Source organism: Prenolepis imparis, unplaced genomic scaffold (assembly GCF_030444845.1).
Source record: "Prenolepis imparis isolate NDT839.2.m4 unplaced genomic scaffold, iyPreImpa1.0 SCAF_9, whole genome shotgun sequence".
NCBI classification, from domain to species: domain Eukaryota; kingdom Metazoa; phylum Arthropoda; class Insecta; order Hymenoptera; family Formicidae; genus Prenolepis; species Prenolepis imparis.
In genome coordinates this window covers 963617-980134 of record NW_028141167.1, presented here as the reverse complement: position 1 = coordinate 980134, position 16518 = coordinate 963617, and the positions used below count along the sequence as shown (strand labels likewise).

Below are 16518 nucleotides of genomic sequence, written 5' to 3'. Positions count from 1 at the left end.
TGAAATGCGACGATATAAATAGAACACGAATATCATAAAATATAATTTTCATCACAAATTATCAATAAAATATTCATTAGTTATAATTAATTCGTTTCTCTCGATAGTATTTTAGATCGCACGCGTTCATGTTTAAATTACGAGAATGGCAAAAAGTTCAGATTAATTATGATATTGCGGGCGAGAAACTATTTTGAAAAGTATATTATCGCGCGCGCGCAAAAAAAAAGAAAAGCGAGCTTGAACGTGCACGAGGCGTCTCTCCACCTTCGCGCCCCTTCCTCCCCCAGCCCATTTACCATTTTCAAAGTCTTTCGTCTAAAATATTTTCTCGTTTATTGTTAGATTTGTTAGTATACTATCCCAACTATCGCGAGGATGTGTCCTAACTTGTCATAATTCCCACTCGCGCGTTAATATCATGCATTTATATTCAACGTTTAATCAAACGTTTAATCAAAAATAGCGCTCGAATTACGTCACGACAGCCATGTTTGATTCGTGTAAAATACAAGGATTCTGGGAAACGGACCACTAGTGCACTACGGCATCCGAAGTTGAGAGCAACCCGGTGCTCTTCGCGTTTGTCTAACAATAAAGTGTGTTGTGCGCGCTTATTTCGGTATATGTTTGTGATGTAGATAGATAATCGCGATGTAAGCATCGTAAATATCGAAGAAACGAAATCAATCGATCGATGTGATTAGTGATGTTCACGAATCATCGTTACTTTACTTTACGGTAAAACGGAATCACACTCGACTCGTCGCTCGTCCGAGTTGCGACTTTAAAAAGTACCGAAAATAAGTATCTCTCGCAAGTGAGCGTGTGATATCGCGAGTGCCGAGAAAAAGTAATCGGGTAATTCTCGTATTATGTGTCGTGCGATCGAATTAAATCGGAATTTCGATCGAAATATCGCCTTTCAGAGTCTCTTTCAAATGGAGAAAATTACAAGCGCGCGCACGCGGCGCCATCTGTCAGTGGAAGGCGCGACCTAAAAGGTACCGCACGGCGCCGGCGCCGCAAGGCGGCGCGCGACTCGCGGCGCTGCGCCGTTCTCCCCCCCTCCTTCTTCCGCCACGCCGGCGAGTCAGTCAGTCAGTAGCAGCTGACCGATGGGAGCGTTCGGAGTGGTTCCTTTTGGACCGAGTCTCGCAGTACTCGCGTGTCCGTGCGTGTTTCGCGTACGCTCGTGCGTCTCACGACCGGTTCGTCGCGTGTATGTCGTTGCGTCGCGAGTGATCTGAAAACATCGAAGCTGCGGCGGAGGACGAGGAATCCCGGAAAACGCGCGTCTTCTTCGTTGATTGCGAAACGGTGAAAGGCGAGACGGACGAAGACGACGTCGACGACGGGTCACACGTCGGTGGAAGTGCCACGGTCAACGGAACATCGGGTGAGTACCGATCATTGTTTTCACTTCGAACCAAAGAGATTTATGTGCGATTATTCTGCGAAACATCAAGTATTTGTCGATTGTCAAACTTTTCCCGATAAGTTTCTCCGTTGACTCCGTAATAGACGCGTCCTATTTATAGTGATCGCGACGCACGAATCGTTGTCGACAATTTTTTCGTGTCGCGTTGACGTGTACGCGATGAAGATGATGCGTATGTACTTGCGTGCGGACCGCAGACGCGCGCACACACGACGTTCTCACGGCTCGGGGTGACTGACACCTGATGCGTCGATGACCATGCCGTGAATAGAAACGCGGAATCCGTTTATTGAACGGCGACATACATTTCTCGCGAAGCTCCTTGCGTAAGATGCGCGCGTTGTTAGTTTCGTTTCGTAGAAAATCATCGGCGCTCGTTAGTCTGGAGACGAGAAAATCCTCGCGTTACGTCACGCGACGGTTGTTGGCTTTTTTTCAAATGGAGGGAAGGACTCAAAATCGAGAGCGTCAGATGGCGTCGTGTCCTTGCGCGAAGGACGATTCCCGGAAACGAATGTTGGGCGAATCGTAAACAATATACACTTTCGCGAAAAACCATTAATCAATCGAAAAGGGCGAATAACAATTTCGAAATGGATTAATACATATATATTATTTTATGTATGTTAAATATTTTTAAATTCGTATTTCAAATCGAATATATGTATGTTTTTTCTTCGACGCTGTAATGCTGGAAGTCGACGCAAATAGATTTTAAATTCTATATCTTAGGAATGTAACACGTAAAACATGATTTATCAGTAACGGTTAATCATATAAGTTCATCTTGCATATGAAGAGAAGAGCGAGCAAACACTTGTAATATTTATTTACGATATTTAAATGTGTGACTTGATTATTGAAATTAATTGATAATATTATTTACACAAAACTGATTAAAAATATATATTTCTTAACATATTTAAATAAGTAGATAAATTTCGCGGTAAAATATACTTTTTTCATAACGAGGATATCATACACGTATCCTATAACTTAACTTTATTTAAAATAATTTTTTTAAATAAGTTTACTTACAAAATAATTCTTCAAACATTAATCCTCGATATCTTCGAATCTAAATTTGATATTAATATCCTATTCAAATCTGTTTCAAATTAAGCAATGAGACACTAATAACTCCAGTGCTTATTTCCGCCCCTGAATCTTATTTCGTAAAAGTCTTGTTTGTCAGGGCGCCTTAACTATTTTACTAAAAGTTGATTTTAAATTTTACATAGAATAATGTTTGCTCATCACCAGTTCTGGGAGTCTGTCTATTTTGTCGCAGCACATGCGCGATGTCATTTCTGTTGATTTTTAGTATGCGAGAACCAAAAGTATCGCAAAAATTACAATTACAAGCGAAGAACCTAAAATAGAATAGCATAGAAACTAAAATTGTCTGGGTTTTAATAGATTTATTCATTTAATATTGATAACATTTCTTACCAATTGTGTGTGTGTGTGAATGACTTTTGCTTTAATTAAAACGTGCAAGCGACCTGAAAAAATATTTTAAAATATAAACGATGGAAAATATAGACGCAACTAAATATTATTATTCATTTGAATAAACTTTATTCTTCTAAAGATTGTTTTCAACATTTAATTTAACAATTACAATTACATTTAATTTAAATAGTTAATAATATTGAACATGTTACGAGACTGCGTGTGTGTGTGTATATGAAATATTCCTATGATATTTCTCACAGGAAAAAATAGGTTGAAAATTTATTTAAACTTCTACAATATTAAAATTATAAATGTGAGCGAAATTCTTGGATACTTTATGTGAATGAAATTTAATTAATATTAGTAGGAGAGAAATTCTATTTTATATGACTAATTCCCGGTGAGGTTTCGAATAAAGCTATTTCATGAAATTACATTAATATTTCGTGACTAATTTCATACAGATATTTTAGGCATTTCAAACACATATAGACATTTGTAGACAGACATATTTTAACGCACTATTATGCGCAGTTACGTGTGCTAATCGATTACAAATAAAATATTTGCATACGTTTGGTTTGTTAATTCCTGTTGACATATCATCAATAAATGGTATATTTAATCATTAATTAATTTGAGATGCTACGAGTTTTAAGTTTTCTTTCAACGGCCAATAATATATAATCCATGTAATTTGCAGTATTTATTATTTATTACAGAATTAATCCTTAAATTGAAATAATATACACACACATAAGAATTACTTGATTAAAGAAACATATAGTTTCCGAGAGCTTGCAATTTTATTCTTTTAGATATATGATATATAAAGTTTATTTCTATTATTAAATTTAAAACGATAGGTATATGTATATATATAATTAAACCGATATATGTATTTATTGCTTTTAATTCAAATTACATGTTAAATTTTATTCACATAAAGTATCCAAAAATTTCGCTCACATTTATAATTTTAATATTGTAGAAGTTTAAATAAATTTTCAACCTATTTTTTCCTATGTGAGAAATATCATAGGAATATTTAATATACACACACACACACACACACACACACACACAGTTTCGTGTAACATGTTCAATATTATTAACTACATTAAATTACAAATTATATGTATAGATCTCAATGATTGTGGCTGAAAGTAAAGTTTGAGTTCAAGCCCACTCGAGATCGCAAAATTATCTATTAATTATACTCATTAATCAACTCCACGTGTCACTAATTTGTCTTATTAATTTATCTTATCGGACGCTATTGTAAAATAAAAAGATAGGTAATCTAATTTGAGAGATCGCAAGATTCTCTATTGAAGATACGTGCTCTCTCTCTCTCTCTCTCTCTCTCTCTCTCTCTCTCTCTCTCTCTCTCTCTCTCTCTCTCTCTCTCTCTCTCGTGAAACAAAGCTCATTTATATCTTTCGCGGAAAAGTGCCGCAAATTATTCTCAAGGTGCCGCGAAATTAACCGAGCTTCTCCCAGCTAACACGATACCGTATGAAAGACGCGGTGAAGCTTGGAAACGGCACGGAAAATAAATACACGGCGCATACCGCTAACGGCGCTGTGCCTGTGCCACGGTAAGTCAATATCATAAACGTTATACGGGCTAGCGAGCAAAAACAATAGTGCGAGCACCAAGAGTGAGAGAGAGAGAGTGAGAGGGTGCTTAAGGGGAAGGGAGAGAGAAGAGTGAAATAATCCAAACGGAAAACCGCCGAGTCGTTTTCCGCAAGCTTACCGGAAATTATCGTTTACTTCTTCATCGCTCGCGCTACGTCTGGTATTAAAAGAAGCGCTATTAAATATCCTATGTGATTATGGCTAATCTGTAGTCGCTGCTCTTTATTGGAATATCCCGAGTTTTATGCAAAACAAGCTGCATCTCTTTTTTTTTTTGTTATCACGGTTTCCGCCGGCGTAATCATCCAACGTTTCATTATGATATCACCCGCTCGATCGATGTGGAGTTGCGTATGAAATGTCGGCTTTACGTCAACGATTTTCATTTAATTTCCGGGAAACGCAAGATGCACGTAACTGACAATGAGAGAGAGAGAGAGAGAGAGAGCGAGGATTTATTAACATTCCCCATCGCGTTTTTATTTTTTTAAACACATTTCAGACGGTAATTCGCCATAGAATTGAAAATAAAAATTTATTCATCATTTTTACGTGCCGCGTATTTATACGATATGAATTCTGATTCTACGAAAGCTTTCACTGTAAATAAAGTTGTGTCTCGAATATTACTGGCTCGTCTAAAGTTGGCTTGGAAAAAGACATTATCGATTGTTCCTAATGATTTGTACGAGCTGGCGCGAAGCTTTATAACCGCCTTTCTTTCATTCGTATATTTCGCGATAAGAATAATTAACTACTTTAACGCTTGTCGTACGCGTATCGCATCTGGAAAAAGCTTATCGCGACCGCGAAAATTATTTCTTATTCTCTACACCGGCACTCTACTTCGTTGCGGTCTTATAAGCAGCTGATAAACTATGTATATGCATTATACGGTACACATGTACCGTACATACATATACATATAACCGTTTAAAAAGTCTCGTTACTTGTTAAAATGCACGACGACGGGTAATTTCGTCCTATGCAATAACCGCTTTAAAGTAGAGCCGTTTAATTCGATAATGTCAAACTACTAATATATGAACACGATGATAAATAACAGCGAAGAGCGTAATAATGCGTTATTGCCTGTATATAATTTAATCGCGCGGGAGATGTATATATAAAACGTAATATTTGAAAGAAAATGCATTTATGTTTCTCGAATAATTTGCTCTTGTCGTAACACGACGAATCTGTTATCTGCAAATTGAGTTGTAACGGGGCGGGATATGTTATTCTATCGCTGGAGTAATCATTATCCAAAGTGATGTATGTACTACTACTATAGGAATATAGGGCAACTTTGTGTCTCAAACAACGCGTATAGCTCGTTTTCAACGATACACAATCTTTGCCACAAAGTTTGAGATATATAGAATTGTATTTATATTAATTATAATTTTCTCTGTGTATATACTTATAAAATATAAAAAGCGTTTAAAGAGAAATGAGATTATGCGTATGTATACACAAAATATACATCAGGATTAAAAAACGTAGCATATAAATGGAAAATATTAATACTAATTTTATCGCGAATTATAGCTATTATGTCTAAAGCGAATTTTTAAGCAAATTTAATAATTTAATAATGTAATAAATTTCAATTTTTTTACAACGCATATATTAAAGCCATTATCGAAGGATATATTCGCATTTGTCGCATAATTAGCTCGATGGGTCCTTGATAGCATGACGAGAGGAGCGTCGTCCTTGGTCGTTTGAATAATCGTTGCGAATGTTGTAATATCCGGATCACTCACACACATGCACACACAAAGTTAGACCGGAGTAATCTCTCGCCATTTTGAATCGTTAACGCGTATATACGCGAAAATCCTACAGTGTCCTTGTTCCCGATGTTTGAACACGGGGGAGGACCACGGCGTTACCTACCCATAAATCAAGGCGTCGCGACGCGTCGACGTGGTCGCTCCTGTCTGCGATACGATCCCGCATTCGATACATGCACCCTCGAGCGGCAGCCTGACGCCCGCGGCCTCCCCTCGAGAAGGATCCGGGGGTCTCTGTTGCCGAGAATAACTTGTTGCGGACGACGATGACGAGAACATACGTCTTTTGTACCCGGTATATACCAGACCAGGTTCGTCGACGACGAACTCATCGAACGCCGGAACGCCGGATATAGCGGTATTCCGCGTTATTCCACGTTAACGATATACATATACAGGGTGTTCGGAAATTCAACCGACAAACTTTCAGAGATTGTCGGGGGCACCAAAAGGATCATTTTTTGCAAATGGACCTAGGGTCGGAAACGTGTCGTTACATCGCGACACACAGAGTAATACACACAGTAATACGATAGCTACAGTTGTCGACATACGTAATACCAGGAAAAACTTAATAACTTGGAAACGGCTGATCCAAAGTGAACAATAATGTTTTGAAAAAGTTTTGAGAAGAGCTACAAGAATATGCGATAAAAAATAAGGGGTTTCATTTAAAAAATTCAAGGCAATCTCGACCTGACTCTGGCGACGCCACTCAAGGTCAAACTCATAAGGTCAAATGAATAGATCTTTTTACACCCTACAACTTTTCTCTGAAACAATTTTTTATAAAACTTATATTTTTTGAGATATTTCGAGGTCCGACCTTTTTCGAACACTCTGTGTGTCGTAGCGATGTAACGACACGTTTGCAACCCTAGGTCCATTTGCAAAAAATGATCCTTTTGGTGTCCCCGACAATCTCTGAAAGTTTGTCGGTTGAATTTCCGAACACCCTGTATGTATATATACATATACCCGCCTGTCTAGATCTTACTCGTGAGAGGAACATAACGGCGAGAGCTGATGAGCTTCCGGTTATCCGAGCGGCACAATGAGACGACTCATTATCCGGACGTAAACTCCGGATGGATAGTGATACACCCGTTATCGATTATCCGCGCACAGAATTTGCAAAAAAAATAAAAAGGACACGAGAGATATTAAGGCCCATTGATAAAAGCGCTTTTATTTAAGCATACAGTTTCTGTAACAGAAACTATATGCTGCTTAAAAGCGCTTTTATCGATAAAAGAAGATGCAGAATATGGGCCTAAATAAATAATAAAACGCGAAAAAAGATTGTGAATATATAGATCTCCTTTGCTCAAGTGGAAAATGAACGCGAGATGCGATATTATTGTCATCATCAACGTAAATATGCGAGCGCAGTTTCGGCGTAGATTAATCTCTCTCGATTAAAGGTCGATTGAACGACCGTTAAAACGCAGCGATGTGAAACGCGCTTGCCAGGGAAGAGATCGGCGAAACCGCACAAGCTCCAACGAGCTTTGTAAACCCCCGAATCCTGTGTGTGCCGCGCCGTATATTCGCCAACGATCATTCACGCTAGTTCTGTTTCCGATAGTTAAACTCGCTGCCTGCCTTACGCACATGACGTAAATCACGGGGGCGCAATCTCGGTATCTCGTAATTTACGAGGTAAATGACCTCTGCGTCGCGTCAGTATAGCGAGGTCGAGAGGAGGGTGCGGCGATGCCGGAAGGGGGGTTGATTCGGAAAGAGGATTCCGCCAACTTTCAAGCTTCAGCGCAACACTCGCCTAAGTAAGACAGAATGCAGCGTCCTTTAGTAACTGTATCTCGTTATGTTTATGTGTGAAACTGATGCTCCGAAATACCGACGGGGTATTAGCGCGTCATATGACAGATGCCCCTACATTAATCTTCCTTCTCGCGATTTTTGACTCTCGTTTTCGCGAGAATAAATTAATAATCCTTCGTAATTTGTGGCTGTCTCGTGATAATTGGTTCGTCATATTTATATATTTAATATGCGACATTTTTCTCATCGGTATATGATTATACGGAATATGCTGGCAAAATTGGATTGGCGTTTTATAGAAATATCCAATATATTATTAATAACAAAAAGAGTTATCTACAGGAAAGTATAAATGACGCGTAAAAACGCTTCGCTCGGTTTCGGGTTCGTTCTATATTCTATATAGAATAGAGTTACGGGAGAGGTGAAAATAGATTAATCTTTCGAGGTAATCGGGTTTCGACACTTTTGTGCCGGGGAAAAACCGCGTTAGTTTTCGACAATGAATATCGTTCCCGCGCATATAAACTCGGAACATCGTTATAAATGATGAATTAACGATACAAGCGGCGAGCGCTGAATTAATTTCGACGAAGCGATTAAATCCGTCGTAATTTGCCTTTTTATTCATTTAAATTATTAATTTAAATTTAACTAATTCGCCGAAATTAATTTTTCCGCGCGGTCGAAATTAAAATGAAAAACCCGACGTTTATGGACATACGCGCTCGGACAGAACGATACGAAGGGCGCGATAATTCGCGACAAGAGCTGGCTCTGTCCCATTTTCTACGCTGAAATTCTTGGGAACATGCTGGCTAGCGGTCGTTAAGCTCGTTAATGAATCGTCTGCCGACTGATGAACGCGATGTACTCGCTGGGTCTCTATTTAATAGATCGTAATGCGTTAAATGTACCGCTCTTCCATGCCGAGAGGGTCGCGAAATATTCAGCGTGAGAAAAATCGTGACACGTTTATTTTTCGACTTGTGTCGTTCCGGTGTACCGTGGAAAATCTCTCTCTTGCCTACGCTCTATAATTCTGCGCTTGAAAGGCGGAAGGAGACGTAAGTCGAGAAATCCGTAAAATATCTAAGTCTTTTATTTACTTTCAACACTCTGTATACTTTCGTATACATGTTTACAATTAAAACTCGTCTCTCCGACTGTGAATTTATCTATCCTTATTTTTCTTTTACTCGACCTAAAAATGTACACAATTTTGCAAGATTCTTTTCTTTTCAAAGAAATATCTCGGTCTGCAAGTTGAAATGACTAAAAATGCAAATTATCGACAAACTTAAAATTATTAATAATTAAAAATGGAATTTTTGCAAATTGATTTTAAGAGATAAATATTAATAACATGTAATAATAATAATATATATTTATTTATATTTATACATATTATAAACTATAAATATATGTAAACTTTATCTTAAACTTTGAATTTTTATTCAAATTTTAATTATTTCAAGATTTACGTTGAATTAAAAAGTTACGAAAGAAACAAAAATGATCTTCTATTAAAGTTTCGCTAAGAAAAACTTTGCTCTAAATTCAATTAAAATCTTGATTCTGTTTTTCTTTTTTTAAATATTTTGTATAAACTCTAGATGTTACTTTTTAAATAGTTTCCTAATTTGGAAAATATAATTTGTTTATATAAAATTGTGTTACTATTTTCTATTGCAAGACAGATTCATCATATTTTAAACGTTAGGTTTTAACATTGTTAATTTCTTTGAATTTTGAATATTACATTTATTTTTTAAATTATACATTTACATAATCATATTTCGGAGCTTGGGTCGTTTGGAATAAATTCATGAAGAGCTTACTTTATTATATAATCTATAAATTTTCTACTCGTTACAGCGATGCAAAAATGTCAAAATCGATAATTTTGCGCTAACTATTTTTTCCGCCTTTGATGCATAATTTAATGTTCGACTGACGCGCAATCGCGATTGTTAATCTAGCTAGGTAGGTACGCGTCGACTCTTAAAGGGCGTATTAGGGATGTAGTCGAAGCAGCGAGGCAGACTCGAAATGCAATAACGTGTAACTGCATTCGCGTTACTTAATTCAATTACGTGTACAAGACGCGCGTGCCGCGAATCGCGCATCGAAACCAGTTTCCACTGACGTAGTTTCCACTCCACCAATTTCCGTTCGAAAGTGTTCATGGTCACACGAATATAATGTCATTTGTGTGCATTACTTACGACGACGACGGTTTATTATTTTGTGCGGCGGAATTCTCACTTGAAAAATTAATTCGTTAAGTATATTTCCTTGTTGTGTAACAGTGGGTCCACAATAAGTGATTTAAGCCCTGAGCCTTAAGAAATTGACCAATCACAGTCGAGTTTTCTTCTCATTGACTGCGATTGATCAATTTCTTAAGGCTTAGGACTTAAATCACCTATTGTGGACCCACTGTAACGATGAACTCTGCCCCATATAAGACGAATATTTTTTTAAATACTTTTCAACAATATTTTTTTACTTACAGATATATAAATATTTTGTTTCAATAAACTTGCGGCTACACTTATACACTCGTTTCTTTATTAAATAAAGGGAAAGATATTTTTAACGAATAATCTATCGGTAAAACGTCTTGTATCTACTTTCGAATCGAGTTTTTTAAAAATGTTTTCGGTATAAAAGTAAAAATGATCAGTCTTGCATCTCTCTCTCTCTCTCTCTTTTTCTCTAGATGAAAAGAAAGCAATTAAAATGAAAGCAATGATGTGTGAAAAGTCGTGCAAATCCCGTTCGCAATAGTTTACATAATTACATCGTCAGATCGAAAGGATACATTCTCTCGGCAGCTGATTGCAAGTGGAAACGGAATTTCATCGAATTATAGCGGAAAAACTTATATAAAGTCGCGAAATTTTTTTCTAACGAAAAATGCATTCTATTTGAAAAAAACAATCTTACTCCGTTTACACTTTTCGTCAAATTTCGCACATTTATTGTATAAATTCACGAATAATAAGTTCGTGAATACAATACGGTGCATATATCTATTGTATGTACAAAAAATATACACGTTACTTGCTTTTTTATTTCACCCGATACACTCGATAGATGATCAGAGGATCATCTTCAGAGCACTTTCAGCATTTTTGCTCGGTGATGTCGTAGAAAATGCCATGCAGAAGGTTAACGTAAACGATATCAAGGCGCAATATGAGAGGCAGATGTGGAATTTTCTTTCTTGCGCGTCCCGCGAGCAAGATAGACGGCATCGTATATTCGCCGAAGCGAGTCTCTTAAACGTTAATGTTATGCAAACGGGAGATACGACGAGACGGGAAGGGCCCCCCCCCGCCCTAGTTCGCTTCGTTTCTCAGTCTTGCATCGCGGGTGTCGGATTGTAGATAAAACGGAAGAAGTATCGCGCTCGTTCGTTACCGTTGCGATGGTAATGAAATGAAAACATCAATGAGAGCTGCCGGAGAAAAGCGAGTCGCTCTTAATACAGGTATACTTGAAGGGAACGGAGGAAACGAGAAACGCGCACGAGAAGCTACGTATTATAGGAACGAAGTGTATTATATATATCGCGCATAAATAAAAAAATTAATAGTTATTTTTCCAGTTATGTTAATTAAAATCACTAATTAAATGAAAGAGTAAAGTCCTTGTTTTGTGCGAATATCGTGGAATTTTTTGACATTTTTGGTTTACATAAGTATTCAACGCCGCTTTACGTACCACGTCGCCGAGCGAAAAACTGATTTACTCCCCTTGTCTCCGGAGACACGCGAAGAGAATAAATAAATGGCTGAATTAGCTTACGTCTCGCGAAATTTTGCCAGCGTTGCGAAACATTTATGAATTCCACAACACGAAAGTATTTCACTTTTGCTATATTTGGACGGAAAAGAATATACCTAGTTGCATGGCTGCTACAAAAAAAAAAAAAAAAAAAAGATACGCAGAGTTACAAATATTTCGAGGGTCCTTAAATATTTCAGTAAATATTTTACTGCCGCATGTTATAGGATGCACAAACAGAGGCCCGTAGAGTATGACAAATTAATGCCTCTTGAAGTTTTAACGTCCGATACAGATGTATGAACTCTATAATATTAACTCTCGTGAGTAAATTACTTTTATGACAGAAAAAGACATGAACGTGTCAAGTTATATTAGATTATTAAATGCTGCTGCATTGATTCTATAGTATTAATTAAAATTAAAAATAATAAATATAATAGATTATTATATAATAATATTATAGATTATATTTATCGTACAATTTATTATTATAATTTAAATATTATTATAATTAATTATAATAATAAATATATACATTTGTAATTTATTTTTTGAGAGTCTAAAAATATTTTTAATCAGACGCTTTATCTATGAATACGTTAGGAAATATTAGCGTGTAATAAGAGTAATCCAAAATAAAAGTATATCAAGATTTAAGGACAAGATTCAAGACACAAGGTATTTTATACCCGCGACAGCGAAGTATTTTGCGTGCAAAGTGCAAATTCGCTTGACCTGATTAAAATTTCACCGTAACTTTTGGTGACTTGTGCACAGTCGGCAGATTTCGGCGATTGCGCACGCCAAGCTATAAACCCGCGTGAGAGACTCGCTCTTTCGTGTATGCTCATGTCGCGTGTTTACGCTCCTTTGTTTTAAGATATATTTACTCGCACCACAACCTTACATCGGGGCTAAAATAATGGCTCCATATATTGTCCCGTTTGAAGATTAGCATGCGCGCGAGGTAATTCGTAAGGCAGCTATTCGTGAGACGTGATGCCTTCAATCTCGATCACGAGAGACGAGATTTCGAGATATTTCACGGAGCGGCGAACCAAAAAAAGTAATCATCGGGTGAACGAGAAATATTAGAAATATACGAGGAAAAAAATAAAACGACGAGGAAAAGCTTGTAGAGTTACGCGAACTCTGAAAAGGATTTTCGGAGAGACGAAAGTTTTAGGAAATATTTAATCTGCAAATTTTTCCCAATATGGAAAATATTTCTCATAAAAGTGCATCTGCATAATTTTAAATAGAGCTCGCTAATTGCGAGGAAATTGCGAGGAAACATTTTACGACTATAGTAATTCAATTTCCGGGTGAAAAAAAAAAAAGAGATTGTCGCGTTCAGCAAAATGCGATTTCTCTCAGAAAAATGTCACACAGGATTTCGCGAGCGACAAATTTATTGGACGCGATGTGTTACAAATGCCTGTAATGTGGCTCCAGCTTTCAGAATAATGGGTGACTCGCGACAAAACAAAAAAAAAACGTACGACTTTCTAATTCTACTCAATTAACAAGTTTAGTTAGCATTTCGCGTTAGTTTGAGATCCGATTGGATTTCGGCGCTGTTTTTGCGGCACGAAAATTGGCACCATTTGCTGGGCTACACAGGTCGACCGTGGACAAAAAGCGAGATAATTGGATTCTATTCGGAGAATCCGTCTATAGCGCCGCATTCCATCGGGAGGGAGAGAAAATTCCGAATTACACCGCGCGCGGAGATAGATATCGAGATTACGGCAAATCTCGTTTCTCAGATAATGCTCTTGCGATTATGCTGTTAGGTGTGGTACCGCTCTTGGCACGTTCTACAGCACTCATTATGTCGGCCGACCGAGAGAGAAAGCGCGCGCGAGAGAGAGAGAAGCAAATATAAAGTCTTTGACCTTAAACTCGAACCCGAATGCGTGATGTAATGTGTATTGGATCGTTAACCTGCCTCTGCTCCCAATATTCATCCATCACGTTCTCCCGCTTATTTGTTTCTCGCGTTCGATCACGCGAGACCGGAGAGATTGTTGGAGCGAAGTCTCTTTATTGTGATTCGATCGACAGAACTATGTATGTTCCGTGTCCCAGATCTACCGCGTTCCATTTCTATCGCGAGAGCACGAATGCAAAGTATTGTATAATTCTCTGTAATGTACAATCTCTATAAAGTTCTTCCTCCATATGGCGTTTTATCAATATTTTTCTCACATGACTTTACGAAATTGCTGCTTCTAAATAATGTACGATGATGATATTTATATCGAAATCCGTATTTGGATTCTGTAATTTTTTAATGAAATTTTGACGATAAAAATAATTTTACAAGAAAAAAAATTATAGTTTTATTATTAGTTTTCAATATTTATTTTTCTCATGTACGAATATAATTTTTCTTACGAAAAACGTCGTTTCTATTCGACTTAAATTAATGTTATGAGAATTTTCCGTCTTTATAAATAATTTAAATATACAAGTCACATCTCTCCACCTATTTATCATGACTAAAAACAAATGACAAACGTTTCGTGAAAACTGGGACGTACTTGTATAAACGAGTCACGTTGTTTTTGACGTGACACATAATATCTGATTATTGGAAGACGTTTTATAAGAGCGTTCCATAAAATTGAGACTTTCGGGATTTGTCGTCGTTTTGTACGTTACGACCCGACAGCCGGGAAGGCATCGATTCCAAGCATTTTCTATATATATATAGAATCCCGACCGAGAATTTCTTCAAAAAGTCCGTGATTCGGAGATAGAATATCTCGGGCAAATTTCACGGATCAAAAGAAGTTCTCGCCGAGATCCTCCTCTCTATACCTCGCCCCGTCGCGTCGAGTGTGGATCATGTGAATTTCCGGATAAGTCGTCGTCGCGGTTTGAAACGATAACGACGTCGGGCGAACCGCATCCTATAAGGAAGGGTCGGGTCCCGTTGGATCGTCGCCAGATCGTTTCCGGGTCTTGGCGACCGCGGATATTCCGCGCGGTGCCTAGCAAATATTAGACAAAGGACAGGGAGAGACGTCATACCCCCCCTCCCCCTCCTCGGGATCTGCTGACCCTGCTGCCAATCTGATTTTCCGTCGACTATATAGGGATATAATGAACCACCCTCGTGATATTAACCCCCTAGGGTGTTATGTCGTGGCGAGCTTTACATAGCGCTCTGGGACTGTTCTCTAAATACTCGAGAAACAGTACCTGATTATAGTTGGCGAACTACACTTGCGGAGAATTTCTATACACAAAACTTCCCAAATAATACAAATGAATCGCGTTATAATAAGACACTCCGATAACCTCAAAGTAAGAGAAGAAATATTGCAAAAGTATAAACATAAATATTAGGATACGTTACTCCCTCACTCTGGTGTAAAAAAAATACTTATTAATAGCAACGCGCTCTTATAAGTTTTTTTTTTTTATATACTCTGAAATATAAAAGTTTCTTCGAGTTATATGCATATGTAAACACGTATATTATTAATGTTGCTCGGTCGTTTAATTTAAAGTAGAGTTTACTCGAGCGACATGTTAAAACTCGACGTTTCTGCATGAAGATATTTAACATTGAAAATTATATAGAGACGCGAGCGAGCAAACTTCCGCTAAGGATAATATTAAATTTAGCAAGGTTCTCTCTTGTTGTTATCGTTTAACCGCTATATACGGTAGGCCATGAAATAAACCGCAGTAGGCGGGATTCGGCAAGGGATTCTCTCTCTATCTCCCTCTTTCTCTCCTAAATCTCTGCATGCCTGTATTCGTGTTCGCGTACTTTACGATCCTACTCCTCCCTCCGCAACGTGACAGACACGAGTACACGACCGTGTCCCGACGAGATTACAGAGACGTCCCGTGACGTTTGCGGGGCAATTTGCGGTGATTGCGAGCCTCCGCGGCTGCAGACGAGACGACACCCGCACTTGGGGGGCGCCGCCTCCCAAGTTAAGCGTGTCGGCGGCGAAAGCCGCGCTACTCCAAGAGGGTACTTATTGTTACTCGAAATAACTGCCTTCCAAATGAGAGTGTCAGCGTTAACCTTCAGCCCTCAGATCTCTGTCTCAAGATTTCTTTTTTCACCTTCTCTCATGAAATTTCATTGCAAGCTATCGGGAGTAATTGTATTCGTAGAACATGTCGGTTGAATTTCATCATTTAACTTTATGACACCCGGTATAATTATTACCACGACGCGTTAATAAGTCTTCTCCTGCAAATTACCCTCGTTACCAGAAAGGAGGGACCTTTTTGTTTTCTACCTCCGAGAGGCAAGTACGCGCGCGGTTTTCTCGAGTAACCTACGAGCGTTAAACGTAATTACTATTACGAGCCGTTACGAAATACCCGACCGCGGGACGGCGAAGAGGAGAGGTAGGGGGATGAGGTCGCTGACGCCCGGTAAGGCTGCGGTTTTCGGTCCGGGACAGTTTTGTCGCGCGCGTTTCGCGGTTTTTGCGGCTCGCCGCGTGCCGGCTTCGCCGACAAGGGAACAGACGGCCCCTGCTAACGATGGTTAACGAGCCCGAATGAACGGGCGACGCGACGCGACGCGACGCGACGTATGCAACGCGCGAGAGGACC

At 38.4% G+C, this 16518-nt stretch overlaps 1 protein-coding gene across 2 annotated transcripts in view; it reads left to right on the top strand.

Annotated features, from left to right (window-relative positions):
* Positions 1–543: 543 nt before the first annotated feature.
* Tpst (tyrosylprotein sulfotransferase) overlaps positions 544–16518 on the top strand; it is an 86363-nt gene continuing 70388 nt past the window's right edge. Inside the window, exon 1 of one of the 2 annotated variants that reach the window (XM_083047253.1) lies at positions 544–1399. The gene's annotated coding sequence lies outside the window, so the exon portion shown is untranslated. The remainder of the gene's footprint in view (positions 1400–16518) is intronic. The other variant, XM_083047252.1, reaches the window with a different exon arrangement.